The sequence below is a fragment of the Balaenoptera acutorostrata genome, chromosome 19 (genome assembly GCF_949987535.1).
Source record: "Balaenoptera acutorostrata chromosome 19, mBalAcu1.1, whole genome shotgun sequence".
Lineage (NCBI taxonomy): Eukaryota > Metazoa > Chordata > Mammalia > Artiodactyla > Balaenopteridae > Balaenoptera > Balaenoptera acutorostrata.
The window spans coordinates 10,003,732-10,020,036 of NC_080082.1; the positions used below are offsets into that span (position 1 = coordinate 10,003,732).

At 45.1% G+C, this 16,305-nt stretch overlaps 1 protein-coding gene across 1 annotated transcript in view; it reads right to left on the reverse strand.

Moving 5' to 3' along the window:
- The window catches only part of WWOX (WW domain containing oxidoreductase), a 254,311-nt gene that overhangs the window by 49,736 nt on the left and 188,270 nt on the right, over positions 1 to 16,305 (reverse strand). The gene's annotated exons all lie outside the window — the stretch shown is intronic.

The window sequence follows — 16,305 nt, forward strand, 5'->3', positions numbered from 1 at the left end:
ACAGAGCTGTGTGGTCTGGGTTACCCTGCTCCTCAGCGTAGAGAAAGAAGAATGCAACGTTCCAACACGGGATAAGGGGGGGCCGTGGACTTCCAGAGGGGAGCCTGAAAGTTCAGAGGCAGACGGGGATTCAAATTCTACGTCCCCACTTCTTAACTGTACAACGCGGGGCATCTCTCTGAGCTTTTATTTCCTCATCTGTAAAAGGAGTCCCACCACCTCGTGGGGACTGAGAGAAGGGAATAATATTGTGTGTGCCAAGCGCCAGGCCCAGGAGGCATTCAATGCCGAGCATTTGATTAATTGTTATTTTATTTTTTAATCCTTCTCATCATCCAAAGCCACTGATGAGTGTTCGACTTGAGGCCACAAAAATCAAACAAACTTCTAACCCCTAAACCTTCTATTCCAGGGCAATGGACCGGCTTCCTTGCCTATAAGGCAGTCACTCAGGTTACAGGCCCACGGAAAACACAGGGTGACAAAAGCCCCTTGTAGCAATCTCCGAGAAGGAGAAATAAATTAATCAACCTGCCAAACGGAGAAGGCCGGGTTGACCTCCTTCTGATCTCATTACTTCTCTATTACCCTTTTGAAAAACATCCTCTTACAGAGATCACTAATTGAAGATTATGTGGAGGGAAATCGCACCTCTCTATCACGGTGGTAACTTTGCCTCATTTGTCATTCTAATAATTCACTTCTTTTCTTTTCTGAAGAGACAGAGACACTAATGGACTATCATCAGTTAAAAAGGCAATTTTTCCATTTAATTGCACTCATTAAATACTGCAATAGAACAATCGGAAAAGCAATATTCTCAATATTTAATCATAGTATAGGAATAATGAAACATTGCTTGAAAATAAATCCCAGAACATTTATAAAGTCGTAAAAGAGCTGTTTTAACAACACCTGTAATCAGAGGCAACATATTTAAAACGAGACACGTGATTCTTCATTTCTCCTGATTAGAGCTGGTAAACATTTGCACTGCAGACGGAAGGATTCAAACGGGCTCGTTACCCTGAACGGCTAGCTCTGGCTTTAACGGTCTAAGCCGTTGTGTAACCGGCAAACCGCTTCCCATGTGTTATGGAGTTGAAGGCTCTAACACAGGCCAGTCTTCCAAGCGAGCTTGGCCAAGAAATCTGAGAAATGGGCTGCTGGGCCCGTGAGCAGTTCTTGCCCGGAGTGGGTTTTCTGAGAACAAAGACTAATCACCACTTTCACATTTTAACAGCCTTATTGAGATAGAACTCACGTACCAAACAACTCACCCATTTAAAGTGTACAATTCAGTGCTTTCTAGTACATTCACAGAGTCCTGTATCTGTTGCCACAGTTGATTTTAAAACATTTTCATGACTTTCAGTTACTCCTATTCCCCCCACCCCCGCCCCACTCCCAGCCCTAAACAACACTAATGTACTTTTCTCTTACTCTAGACTTCCTTGTTTGGGACGTTTCATATAAATGGAATCATACAATAAGTGGTCTTTTGTGACTGGCTTCTTTCACTGACCATAATATTTTCATGTTCCATCTATGCTGTAGCACATGTCAGGACTTCACTCCTTTTTTATGACTCTATAGTATTCCCCTGTATGGCCATACCACAGCTTATTTATACATTTGTCCATTGATGGATTTTTTTCCCCCACCTTTTGACTATTATGAATAGTACAGCTATAAACGGACCAACCAAGTAGTTTAAACCAAGCTCAAAGAGGAAGACAGAAAAGGTGGGAGCTGTTGGGTCTTCTGATCCTACTGTGTATCCTCAACTGAGCTTCCTGCACATACTGTTTGCCCCCCTGCCATTAACAGAAGATTCCAGAAGTCATGTGAGGATGTGGACAAGGACTGCCTGTTCTATCATCTAATGTATAAATATCATAGTAGGTGCTTCAGTAAATACACGCTGAACAAGTGAATGCACGAGTGAATGAATGCATCTGTACTATCAGTGATGCCATGGGAAAGTCTGGACGCCTCCCCGACCACCACGAGAATTTCCATGAGTGCATAGAAAGCAAGTTAAAACAAACAAATCCAGGAAAACACCTATCATGTCCTAAGCTTCAAGACAAATCCCACACGCTCTTCTGTCCATCAGACGGCCACTCCCAGACTCTCCTGAGCAGACCTTCTGAAGCAGCCCCTTAATTCTGCACTCAGGTTGTTAAAGTACTTTCTATGATTTCTCTATAGCAGACATCAGCAAATCACAGCCAAATCTAACCCATTGCTAATGTTGGTATGGCCTGGTGACTAAGAATGGCTTTAACATTTTTAAATGGCTGGGGAAAAAAAATCAAGAGAAGAATATTTAGTGTCATGTCAACATTATATGAAATTGAAATTTCGGTGTCCATATACAGGGTTTTTGTTGTTGTACGTTGGACCGCCACCATGCCCATTCATTTACATACTGTCTATGGCTGCATTTGTCCTGCAAAGGCAGAGGTGAACAGTTGCAACAGAAACTGTACTGCAAAACCTAAAATATTTACTGTCTGTCCCATTACAAGAAAAGTCTGCTGACACCTGCTCCAAACTAACTTTATTAACATGTACGCAAGTAATCTTTAGGGGAAGCATCATCCAGGGACAGAGAGTTAATTCAAAAGATTTAGTCAGACCCACTTGGCATCTGCATCCTGTCTCTAACACTCATTTGCATCTGATGCAAAGGCAAGTTACTCAACCTCTCTGAGTCCCCATTTTCCCTACCAGAAATGGGGCTAATGATATCTATGTCACTGGGTTGTTGTGAAGTTTAAAAAGAGATAAATGTGAAATACTCTGGCACAGACTTTGACCATACTCATGACTCAATAAATGCTAGCCATCAGGATTATATACAGTGACCCTAAAGAAGAAAACTTTGGAAACGCAGAGGAACGCAATTACATTAGAAAGGGAATCAGAGGCCAAATGTCATTCCCCCCCCCTCCCATCCCCAGAGGCTGGCTAATATCCAGAAGGTTTGGGAGATGTTAAAAACAAAAGAACAACAAACTGTATAATCAGCATATAACCAAATCCAGATGGATTTGGATCATTTGCTATTTTTCACTGGTTGTCCTTCTCTCCCCCATAAACCCCATCCCACTGGCAGGGCAAGTGAGAAGCAAATACACAATCGCCCCATTTATATACGACAAAATTGAAACCATTTGTTTTTTTTGTAAAATTTGGAGTTAAGTGTTCGGGAGAGACATTTGGGGTTGGCCATTCAAGCTGCTGATTCAATGCGCTCATTCAAATCTGCCTTCTATCCACAACCTGTCCACGTGGGTCTGTCACTTGCAATATGTTTCAGAGACACCCCAAAGGGAAATCCATTTGCATCCATTTGGCATGAAGAACTAATGTCACTAAGCGTCACTTGGAAACACGGGCCCCACCGCCAAAAACTGCTCCCGCACCTCCGTGTGTTTAGGACTAAGCCTCAAAGCTGGAAGCAGTCAGACCACAGCCCTCGGCCGGGAACGCGCTCCTGGCGGCGCAGAGGCTGACCCTGCACGTGCGTCCTCACTCCTCGTTCAGGGTCTTAACTGCTGGACCACGCGACTTCCTATCATTTACTTTTCCATGCACTCTGGTGTACCACTCAAGACAATGAGAGAGTAATAAGATCACACACAAATGCAAGCCCCACGTCTTTATTCCCGGTTTGGACATCCTGTGAAGGACTGAATATCCAATCCCACAGACCCACAAACATCAGACTGGGATGCTTGTGGCAGACTACGAAGAGGTTTCATTTCAAGTTCCAATAAGACTTCCAGTTATGTTACTCTACTCCAGCCTTAATTTAATTTTTAAAAAAACATATTAACTGTGATCTTATGCTTAGGCTTAAACAACAGAAAACTGGGGGTGGGGGACAGTGGGTGCTATACAGACTCTAAGATCCCTGCTCCGGACAAGGTACATTTTTCAATCAAGGCTCATGAATTCCTATTTACACTAGAAATTTTAGGTACCAAACTTTTTTCTCTGATTTAAAAAACACAAATGCCTAAGCAACAGGCAGGTTTTTCTCGGTGCAGAATATCAGCATTCTTACATTCTATTTGTAAAGTTATTGGTTAAGGTGTGAATACATTATAAACAGAATAAAGCTACGAACAACTTACACTCTGATGGGAAACGAGACAATCTAAAAACTTTGCAGACTGGCAGTCACAGCAAGACAACAGCCTCTGAAAGCACATGCTATTTTCATCTTCTGCAATCAAATCATAGCTTCAATTAAAGACATATACTGTGTGTTAGCACATATGGGATGGCATCAAAATTTTCCAAGAACACTACTTCTCTCTTCTGTTAGATTAGGTATACCATCTTCCGCAAAACAGCTGGATCGTTTGTCAATAACCAAGAGCGCCAGATGGTTAGAAACATCCAGATACTTGAAAACATCTGGTTATTTCATCCTTCATCCAGATGTTTGGAGACCCCTAGATGCAGCCTGCTATCTTTGGTTACATAACTCTAAAAAGCATTTGGCCAAGAGGTAAGTTTTCTTCATCCATCCCTTCTCGGGATAATTATGTTCAGCAAAACAGGCCTATGTTCTTTGGGGAATAATGCTGATATGGGGATTTATTTCATCAGTATGAATTAACCAAACTACTTCTGGGGAAAGAAACTGGGGGATAAAAAACAAATGCAAAATTCTCTTGCTGTGTAAGGCAGGTTCAGTCACGTTCAACTATGTACTTGGAGTTCACAGAAGTATAACTACCCCTAGACACCAATCAGAGCCAGAGTTTAGCATGACAGTTCACACAGAAGGTGATTAAAAAAAAAAAAAAAAGTTTGTTAGGTGAATGCCCATAGAGTTTGTTAGAATGCTAGTGTACTCTTCCACTGGAAGATCCAGGTGCGATATCAGATCTACATCTTGAATACTGTCATTCGTTCATTCACTCAACAAAGATTTACTTGGCTCCTATTGTCTTCAGAGTGACATACATGAGGCAGAGGAATCAACACTGAGTAAAACAGATACGGTTCCTGCCCACATGGAGTTTCCAGACTAGTTGGAGAGAAGAGATTAAGCAAATACTCTCACCCAAATAAATATACCATTATCCATATGCCATGGTAAGTGCTATGAAATAAAGGTAAAGAGTATTGGGAGGAGGTCTGATTGAGATTAGGAGGTCAGAAAGAAAATACCTGAAGTCTTAAAAGATGAGGCTTAGCAAGGAAGATTGGGGAAAGCATTCCACCCAGAGCCGACAGCATGGTGGGGCGGGGAAGCACAACGCCTGGAATAGCTTCGCTTCCTCACAGAGCACGAGGGAGGCTGAATGCATAGAGTGGTAGGTATGACTCCAAAGGGGCAGCTCGAGGGAGATATCCGTGGTAGTGGTTACGTGAACCCACACATGTGAGAAAATGGCAGAGAACTTAAATCACCAAAAACTTCATGGCTTAAAATCACACAAATTAATCACCTTCCCATTCTATATATCAGAGGTCCAACACGGATCTCACTGGGTTAGCCCCAGGCGTCAGCAGGATGCACCCCTTCCCAGCATCTCTAAGGGGAGAATCCACCCCATCGTCCTTTTCACCTTCCAGAGGCTCACTTCCCTTAGCTCATGCACCCTCTCTCCACCTGCAGAACCAGCAGTGTCTGGCTGAGTTCTCACTCTGAGTGCCTCATCTGATTCCCTCTAGCACTTTTAATCATCCTTCTAATTACACTGGGCCCACCCAGATAATCCTGGATAATCCCTCTATTTTAAATTCAGCTGATTAGTAATCTTAATCTCATCTGCAACCTTAATTCCCCTTTGCCATGTGACCTAACATAGTCACAGGTTCATCTTTGGGGCCAGAATTCTACCCGCTGCAGTACTATACACTCACGTTGTACCAATGTCAGTTTCCTGGCTTTGATATTGGGTTGGCCCAAAAGTTCATTTGGGTTTTTCCATAACACCTTATGGAAAAACCCAAATGAACTTTGGGGCCAGCCTGATACTTTACCATAGTTATATAAGATGTAAGCATTGTACAATGCGGGATAAAGAGTCCATGGATCCTCTCTGCTGTTTTTTGTAGCTTCCTATGAATCTATAATTGTTTCAAAATAAAAAGTTTTTTCAACAATTTTTTTTAAATAGCCAACACTTAAAAGACATATATATATGACACAGTTCAAAGTACTTTATATGCATGATACCATTCAATCCCCGCAACTCTATAAAATAGGTACTATTCCCATTCTCCAGATGAGGAAACTGAAGCCAAGATAGGTTTTATTAACTAATTTAATAATAGGTTTTATTAATTTAATTTGGCCATTTGAATCCAAATAGGGTGTCTCTAAAGGTTGTATCGTAACGTGTTTGTTTTACGGAGTCAAATTTTAATTAAGGTGCCAAGTATATAAACCATACCCCAAAAAGAGACTGATGAGAATTATTGTCACTAAAAAACAAAAACAAAGCCCTAGAAGACAATAACCCTAGATGAGCCTTAAAAGGCCATTTGGGAGGCTAAATGCTGGCCTGTCTCAGAAGAACTTCCCAAACAGCTCTCTCCACTGCCTAAAAACATTGAGTTGGAGCCAGGGTAAAGATTGTGAGTACATGGGTTAATCCACCATGCTTTGAGAGCCACTGCTTACAGTTAATCTACAGGGCAGTTTCTTACTAAATGCGAGCTACCTTTCTTTTCCTCCCTTTCTCCCAAACACATGGATCCAAGAACGAATGCGGCTGTCCACATAAATCCTTCACTTTTGAAAACTGTCTTCAAGGATGTGTGGCACAAAGCACCTCTTGTTCATTCCGACCCTTTCATGGTTTCAGCTCAGGGGAATGGATATTTGACCATGACCAGGTCCAAAAGACAGGTAGCCTAGATTCTCTCCTGAGAATCTAAACCTGCAGCTGAGACACAAAGGCAGGAGATTAGAGCTGAATCATCAACCCAAGGACAGTTCATGAAAATAGACTGTTCCGTGAGTTGGTGGCCATGGTGACCACAGGCCCCCAAGCACTAGGATGAAAGCTACACACTTAGGATGACAGTCTGAGGTACACTGGGTCCCTGATGCACCAACTCTGGGCTGCTCCCCTCTGAAAAATAAGCCACGGTGTGCTTGCCTTTTTGTTACATGCAACCAAAGTCATACCAGATACAGTATCACGTTTTCCTTCTCAAGTTATCCAGTCTTTTCTGTTGCTTGCAACCGAAGAGCCCTAAGGTATGCGATGCCTTCAACCATAACAGAAAGCTGGAAATTCTATTCTTTATGGTCTCCCCTCTCATCCCTCCACTCCCATTACCTTCAAAACGAAAACTTTTCTAGAAATCTAAATACACACATAGCAAAAAAAACAAAAACAACCAAACAAACAAAAAACAATCCTCCCAAGCCCAGGGCTCCTAAAGGTTTCTACAGACTGCTTCTCAGTTGCAGGAGGGCCACTCAATTGTCACCTCCTCTAGGAAGCAGGGATCAAGTGCATGTCATCCTCCAACTCTGAATCTGAAGGACGAAATGCCTCTAACACAAAGGCAAAATGACTCACATCCCCTCGGTGTTTTCTAAAGGGATATTGTTAGAACCAATTTCTACTCCTGGATCTTTTGTGCTCCAGGATAGAAGCAGGCAGCGGTCCAAACGCTGTGTAACCTTTTCAGCAGCCATAAGGAAAAAGTCACTACCACTTTGCTTTTCATACCAAGGCTGAAGAAAGAACACGCAAAGCCAATGCACGAGGGGATTAGCGATGTCTTCCAAAAAAGAAACAGAGAATGTTTATGGGGAGTGAAAATGAATGATAATCGTCTCACTGTCCACTCTCATTTCCTAGTGGTTGCACCAAGTCCCTGGATGTCATAAACACTGAAAGGGGAGTAAAATGCTCGAATAAATCAAGGTGAGGACACTGGGAAAGGAGCCGGCGGTGAGGAACACCTGCTGAGTGTGCTTCACTAACTCTCGGGCCGGTGGGTCAACGAGCAGAGAGCAGCCTTCCAGAACCTAGATGGGGCGGCCCCCAAGCAGAGGGAATACGGACTCCTCCTGCTTCACGCAAGTGTGAGCGCACACAGCATGCGTGCATGCACACGCACATTCTCTAGTTCTAAGAACGATGGCAAGGCACGCATCTCTGATATCTTCCCACCTTCCTACCGCCACTTCTCTGTGCTGCAGCCCAGCGTTTCTTAACTCAGCACTGCTGACACAATTCTTCGCGCGGGGGTATCCTGCACATTGTAGGACGTTCAGCAGCATCCCTGGCCCCCCAACCCGCTAGATGCCAGGAGCCCTTCTCCATTACATTGTGACAAACAAAAAATGTTTCCAGACTTTGTCAAATATCCCCTGGCAGGCAAAATCAATCCCAGGGAAGGACAACTGCTTTGCCTGAACTCACTCCGTGTGTGTGTGTGTGTGTGTGTGTGTATTTACCCAAAACCCCATCAGCACTCAAGTCTCTACAGTTGTTTATCCAAACCTCCACCTGGGTAACCTCTACTCATCCTTCCAGATTCAGCCTCAGAACAACTTTCATCCAAAAGCCTTCTCTGACTCCTCTGTTCCTTGGAGGAGGTAAATACCCCTTCTCCAGGTGTCCCCAATTTCCTGGACCACAGGAGCCCCAACCCACCCATGGACTCCTCTCTTGCCAGGCTTCACCTCTAGATTCTACCTCTCTTGCAAGCAGGAAGTACATTTATCTCATCTTTTGTGTCCCCAGCGCTCAGGAGAGTTCTGGGTCATAGCAGATGTTCTATAAAGGCTTGTTAGAAAAATGAATAATGAATGAACAAAGAGACAAAGGGAAGCATCAGCAGGAGGCATGTCACAGAGGATACATGAGTACAAGATTCTACAGCTTTAAAAGCAGCATGGAGAAGTACTCCAGCCAGGAGTCTACTACCTGGGATGGAACACAGAAAAAAAAAAAAAATTACATCATCATCACCATCGTATAGAAACAGAATTTCACAGGTTGTAGAGGCAGATGAAGCAGCAGAGAGGCAGTACAGGAATAAAAAGGCCCCATTTTCCAGAATAGAAAACTGAGGCTCAGAAAGGTCAAACATCTTCTCCAGGGCCACACAATGGAGAAGTGAGACAACTGTGAGTTGAAGGTAAGCCTTGAGGTCTCTGTACCACCAACCAGGAAACAACACTGCACGTGGGGTGAGAGCTGTCCACTTGCATCCTATGGCCAAGGGAAACATGGGAAACATTTTAAGCAGAAGACTATGCACATCTTGGGACCTCCCAGGCGGTCCAGTGGTTAGGACTCCATGCTTCCTCTACAGGGGCCACGGGATCGATGCCCGGGCGGGGAACTGAGATCCTGCTTGCTGTACGACGTGGCCCAAAAAAAAAAAAAAAAAAAAAGAAGAAGAAGAAGAAGAAGACTACTTGGATCTCTTGCCAAGATGCTAAGTGTGTGACAAGAGAGGCACTCTCACTCACTTTGTGGCGGTGGGGGGAGAACGGACACGGTCCTCTCGGATAGGAATGTGACAGCAAGGTCCTCTCGGAAAGGAATGTGACAGCACATGTTAATAGACCATGTGATGGTTGAACCTTTGAACCAGCTGTTTCACTTCAGGGAATTTAACCAAACAAATCCATCTAAGACACACACACACAAGCCCACGCCTACTCAGTGCACAGATGTAGACACTGTGCCCTGCACTTATAACAGCAAACAATAACAACAATAAAAGTAGAAACCCCCTAAATATTCAACAATAGGATAATGGTTAAATAAACACAGATCCACTCCACTGAATACTATGTTACTATGTAAAATGGTGTTTATCAGGAGAGTGCTAAAATGGGAGGAGATATTTGGTTAGAATGTTGCGTGAAAAACCTAGGGGTCATATTTTTTAAAATGCAATCACGACTTAGATAATTTGTAGCATATGTGCACAATGGAATACTGGACAACCAGGAGAACAAATGAGCTACAACCTTATGCAACACTAAGCATAAATCTCATAAGCATAACGTTGAAAGAAAGAAGCCAGACACACAGGAGTACCCACTGTACGATTCCATTTATAGAAGGTAATTCCGTCTACGTAAGATCAAAGGCAGACAGAACTCATCTTTGTGGTCCAAAGGCAGGATAGTGGGGAGCCTTGGTGGGGTCTGGGGGATGATGATTGAATGACGGCAGAAGCGGGCTTCAGAGTTATGTTTTCTTTCCTGATCCAGTTACTGACTGCCTGGGTGTGCTCTGTTTATTCACCGTCATCCAGCAGCAAGAATGCCCACTTTTCACGTGTGTGTGTTTTATTTCCAGAGTTTTAAAACCACAGTCACAATTCCATAAAAACAAGAAGCTGCCTCTGAGTTGGGAGAAAGTCAATCACGGCATTAATGGAGGTCTTTCGATGGAGACACCATGGAAATTGTCTTATCCTCTTTCTACTTCTCTATATTATCCGAACAATTCAATAATAAGCATTTTTATGGGGCGGGGAGGGAGTAAACAGTACTTAAAACGAGTGGCAGGATCACACGAATATACCAACAGTGTTCAAAGACTTGAGATGCGGATGTGTGCGGGCACGCGTGTGTTCTACCATGAGAAACACTGCCAGGCAGGAGGAAGGAGGTCCTTCTGATCTCCACAGGAATGTTCTCTCTCACTGGCCAGGCTGGACAACTCACCACAGAGAGACAGAGTTTAAAATCTGCCGGGAATCACTAAAGAAACACTAAAGATATATCACAGTAAAAAAGTATGAAAGCACATATGCCAAAATACTGTGGCTAGGTAGTTGGGGATTTTTATTTTCCTCTTATCTGTATTTCTATTTTTCTTAAGTACTGGAAATGTACGTATTATTTGTGCTGAGTTACTCCTCTGAAAATGGGGATAACAGAAACTTGAGCAACTACAAGGATTAACAAGCACTAAACCATGTAAGCACACACCGAGTGCGATAAGCATATTTAAGAAGTGATTTTTTTTCTTCTTCATATAATTATTTTCATGTTGTATAAAACTTGCAAAGGTATCTTTAAGAGGGCAGGGTGAAACATTTTTCTTCCAAAAAACAACAGTTCCACTTCTCATTCTCAACGTTTCTAGTACTATTTCCCCAATGACGTTAGGTACTAAATTTTAAAGAAAGGTAGCCCTTCTAGGTAAATCTCTACTTTTGCCTCATGTTTAATGCTTTCTTACAATAAGAAAAATTGCTTTTTATATAGCAGAGAGAAGGAAAAGAGACAACATCTGACACCAAGAAATAGAGAGAGAGAGAGACTGGGGTTGGGGGAGGATGGAGTAATGGATGCATGGAGGGACAGATGGATGGATGGATGGATGGATGGATGGATGGAATGATGAATGGATGGATGGATGGATGGATGGATGGATGGATGGATGGATGGAATGATTGATGGATGGATGGAATGATGGATGGATGGATGGATGGATGGGATGATGGATAGATGGGAGGATGGCTAGCTGGCTGGCTGAATGGCTGGATTGGTGGGTAGATGTGTATGAAGGTGGACGGATAGATGGATAGAAAGCTGGCTGGCTGGCTGGCTGGCTGGCTGGCTGGATAAGAACTAGAATAAACTGCCCAGAAATGGTCAAGACATTCAGATGAAACAGAACGTCTCTCTCTGTGACAGATGCCAGCAAGAATTCCCATCCCATGCATGGAATGACTTCCCAGAGGGCCCCCAGCTGACCATGAAAGTGGGAGGAAGCTGACAGGAGAAACGGAGATGGCTTACTAAATAAGAATAATAGCATTAACGGTGGAGATGGCCGTGGTGGCTGTGGTTAGGGGCTGGCAGCAGCGGGAGTAAATATTTAAGGAGTCTCACCTACATGCCCAACACACTCTTTTCGAAGTGCTTTCCATTCTTCATCTAGTAAAGAGGAGTGAAGACTGCAGATGGAATTAGGACTGCTAGTTTGCGGACCTTAACATGGAAAAATTGTCCTTCACATCAATGTGATCACAAGGGCCTTAACATAGGAAAAGGAGGCGGAAGAGACAACAAGAGACATGGGCATCTGAGAAGGACTTGGCCCAATGCTGCAGGCTTGCACATGGAGGAAGGGGCCACAAGTTAAGAAATGGGGACAATCTCTATAAGCTGGAAAAGACAAGGAGATGGATTCTCCCCTGCAGCCTCCAGAAAGAACAGGCCCTGCCAACACCTTGATTTCAGCCCAAGGAGACCTGTGTTGGTCTTCTGACCTCCAGAACTAGAAGGTAATAAATCTGTGTTGTTTGAGGTCATTAAGTTTAAGGAAATTTATTATGGCAGCCATAGAAAACTAATACCCACCCCAGGCTACTTTTTAAAAATAATTTTTATTACATAAGCCATACATGAGCACAATTCCCCCTTTAAAGTCACCTAAGCATTGGGACTTCCCTGGCGGTCCAGTGGGTAAGACTCCACGCTCCCAATGCAGGGGGTCTGGGTTCAATCCCTGGTCAGGGAACCAGATCCCTCATGCGCAAGTAAGAGTCTGCATGCTGCAACTAAAGATCCTGCATGCTGCAACTAAGACCCGGCACAGCAGGAGCGAGGGAGGGAGGGAGGGAGGGAGGGAGGGAGGGAGGGAGGGAGGGAAGCCCCTATTTAAAAAAAAACCCAAAACCAAAAAACATTTAAGCATCATGAACAAGGCTAAAGGCCCCCGCGGCTCTCAGTCCTGGCCCTTTTCCACATGCCCGCCCCCTACAGGGATAATAATAATAATATATATACAAGAAGGTGGGTGTGCACTTCCTAGGTCTCCTGGTCTGCGTTTCCTTCCATATACGTGTGCCCGGGTCACAATGCATGCAGATTCTTTCAGCAGTTCCAGGCATCCGGCAGCTAACACCCTCTCACGAGGAAGGAAAGCAGCCCACCAGGCCCACAAGGAGGGAGCCCAGTGTCTGCTGGCGTCCCTGCGGGGAAGCGACAGTTTGAGGGTCTTTCACATACCTCCTGTCTCCCTTCCAGTTATAAGTCCCCCCGTTATGGAGCTTGGGGTCGGAACTGAGTTCTCCGAGCCTGAATCTGTTAAGTGTTCATCGCTTAGAAGATCAAGAAGGGAATCTGTTTATACATGTTGGGCCTTGTATTACCATAAAAAAAAATTAGCTTAAGACATACAGGGAGCGTGATCGATAGCAAAACAACCGGTCCATGAACGCCAACAAAGCTGCCAGAAGTGCTCACACCACACCTTTTCCTCCTGTTTTGCTAACCCTCAGGTCATCTGGCATCTTTCACAAGTCTTGTATCTGCCTCGCAAGTCTTCTGGGAGACAGTCCGCAAATCACAAATTAGTTCAGACTTTTAGAGCCCCAGGTGTTTGAAATCCTCCTCAAACCCCACACAGGCAGCTGGCACTTTGCCACACTCAAGGTCCATCTCTCGGGGGCTTCCTGAGTGTCCACTCTGATGCCACGCCCGCCTGGCTCTTGTTCATACTGTCAACGGGGTGCCCCTGCCCTCAGAGGGGGTTCCTGGTCTCCACTAGTGAGATTCATTCCTCTCTGGAAATTTTACTGGGTTCTCTCAGGGGCTAAAACATTGGAAAGGGGTGGGGATGAGCTGAGAGGGATGTCAGAGCAGGCGAGGGAGAGAAAAACTCTGTTCTCACCAGCGCTACCCTCACTGGTGGAGGCCAAGACCCAAGACCAAGGTTAACGCATGCAAACCCCCATCCCAGAGAAATGTCCAACGCAATGAGATGAGGCATGGCTATTCCACTGTGACCAGCATGCAGACTGCACCTTGTACTTGCTGGGGGCAGGGGCTGGGGTGGCTGCAGCATCACGATCACCGCTATTGTTGTTACAGATTCGGGTCCACTTATCAGCTGTGACGGCAAGTCCTTCTGATATACAGCCAAAGCCATCAATCTGGAGATGTGGCCTTGCTCTCAGACGGGAAAACAAATCAGCTCCACGAGGAATATAATCAGCTTGTGTTTGTTATTCAGTGAAAACTTAATTCATTTGATCAACAAACATCCTGTGTGCTACTGTGCATGTGTGAGAATGTGCACAGATTCCTGCCATGTGGTGTGCACAGAGCCCAAAGGACCCTTTGCCAGAAAAGGCAGCAAAGATTTTGGTGTAGCTTAAGGAAATTCACGAGTAGATGGAAACACAGTAAGTGAAGTGTTCTTACGGGAGATGCTGCATTACTTTTGGATATGTGATCGCAAAAAAACACACCCCACCAATCAGTGTATCACAGTGGGGTGAGGGAGGAGCTATGGATGGTGATGGTGATGGTGATGGTGATGGTGATGGTGATGGTGACAATGGACGAAGAAGAGCTAAAGGAGAAAGACAGGAGGGAGGATGAGAAAACAGCGACAACCACCACAGTGCTCACAGCTCTGACAGTCACTGAACGCTGACTGATGCCGGTCTAAGCATCGCACACATCTGACCTCATTTAATCCTTTCAACAATCCTATCCTAAGTCCAATTATTATCCCCATTTTACACAGGGGAACATTCAGACTGAGAAGAGTTACGCCATGGTCCAAGGAGTGGACCCAGAATTCAAATCCATGGCATCTGCCCGACTCTGGTGACCGTGTTCACAACCACCGAGGCAGACGCTGCTGCGTGCCCCTCTCTGATCACTCCCTGCCCTCTTTGTTAACAGCACCCCAGTTTAGTTCTGAGTAGCCACGTACCCAGTAAAGACAATCACTTTTTCAGACTCCCTTGTAGCTATGGGTGACCGTGTGATGGACACGCTGCCGTGCGCCTCTTGCCTGCCCCCCCTTCTTCTTGTTAAGGAAGCAGATGTGATGCCTGGAGGCTGAGTGGCCGCATGTTAAGAATGGCTGTGGTTGGCGGGGGGGGGGGGGGGGGGGGGGGGTCCCTGGTGGCGCAGTGGTTAAGAATCCGCCCGCCAATGCAGGGGACACAGGTTCGAGCCCTGGTCCAGGAAGATCCCACACGCCACAGAGCAACTAAGCCCGTGTGCCACAACTACTGAGCCTGTGTGCCACAACTACTGAAGCCCACACGCCTAGAGCCCGTGCTCCTCAACGAGAGAAGCCACCGCAATGAGAAGCCCATGCACCGCAACGAAGAGTAGCCCCCGCTTGCCGCAACTAGAGAAAGCCTGCGCACAGCAACGAAGACCCAACACAGCCAAAAATAAATTTTAAAAAAAATTAAAAAAAAAAAAAAAGAATGGCTGAGGGGAGAGACCATAGCAGTTCCAGCCCCTGATGGCACAGACGTGATGGGCTCCCAAATGAACAGCCTACCTCTAAGTCCCTTGTAACAAGAGAGAGATGAAGGCCTGGTTGGGAGAGCTGGGGTCCAGGCCAAGCTCTTCCTGACGCAGGCACTGCAGGAAGGTGAACCCCAGTCAGTACAGGACGCACTTAAGCTCCCTTCCGTCCATCAGCGGCACAGACGGGACATCACACGTGAGATGTGGTTTCGGTTCTGAAGCCTTAGGGTCACGGTACTTGACTACAATCTGAATTTTGCTAACTCAAATGGAGATTTTTTTTTTTTTTTTTAGGTGCAACCTGTACAACCTCTAACATTAGAGACATCCAGTAAGTATGTGTTCAGTAAAAGGAGCAGGAGGGCAAGAAAGCAAACCATCAGCAAGATTTCTCATGAAGAGGAAAGTTGAGGGCGAGGGAAATCCTGCCTGCCTTTAGCCTTAGCACTTGTACTTGTATTAGTTTCTTATTGCTGCTGTAATAAATAACCCTAAACTTAAGCCTTAAAATAACACAAACTTATTCTCTTACAGTTCTGGAGGTCAAAAGTCCAAAGTCGGTCTCGCTGAGCTAAAATCAAGGCATCTACAGGGCTGCTTCCTTCTGGAAGCCCCAGGGGAGAATCTGCTCCTTCCCTCTCCCAGCTTCTGGAGGTCACCTGCATTCCTTGGTTCACAGCTGCATCACCTTTGCTCCCTGCTTCCATTGTCACCCAGCTACCTTCTTCCTCTGTGGTCAAATTTCCCTCTGCCTCCCTCCTGCAGGAATACTAAAAAGAACGCTTAGGGCCCACCTAGGTAATCCAGGATGATGTCCCTTCTCAAGACCCTTCCTTTGACCACACTGACAAAGTCCTTTTTGCCATATAAAGTCACATGCACAGGTTCCAGGGACTAGGACCTGGGTATCTTTGGGGGCCCACCAGAGTCCTCCATTTATTTATTGAAGACCAGGCATTGTGCTAGCAATGAACGGGCAGCAGTGAACCAGGATCATAAAAAAATACCTTTTCTAACAGACTCTGCCTAAGCTCTTGGTGAATCAC